We start from the raw sequence: 456 nt of genomic DNA on the forward strand, positions 1-456 counted from the left end.
AATTAATCATGGCTATATGGTTTTAGATCTCAAGTTTTATGATGTAGATCTAACAAGTGGTATCAGAGCTACCTTGATTAATTCTTAGAGATTTAAGTTTTATTAGGTTTTTGATCTTAAATCTCTGGTTAAAGATTCAATTTTTTTGGGTTCGGATGAACAGTAATGTTCGGCGAACAGTAGCGAAATTTTTTTTCCTGGGTGAACAGTAAAGTATTTTTTTCGGATGAACAGTAACTTTTTGGAATTTTTTGGATTTTTCTTTGATTTTTTCTTCAATTTTTTCCAATTCTGGATCTGTTTTGAAAATAAAAATCAAAGGTTTTGGGTTTGGCGGCGGTGGTTTCAATTTGAAACCCTAATGGTTCATGGCGAAAATTAAGGAGATGGTTACCTCAAACGAACCTCGCGTTCGTTCAATTTTAACCGAGCTTCGCGCTCAACGAACCTCGCGTT

Source organism: Asparagus officinalis, chromosome 1, assembly GCF_001876935.1.
Source record: "Asparagus officinalis chromosome 1, Aspof.V1, whole genome shotgun sequence".
Taxonomy (NCBI): Eukaryota; Viridiplantae; Streptophyta; class Magnoliopsida; order Asparagales; family Asparagaceae; genus Asparagus; species Asparagus officinalis.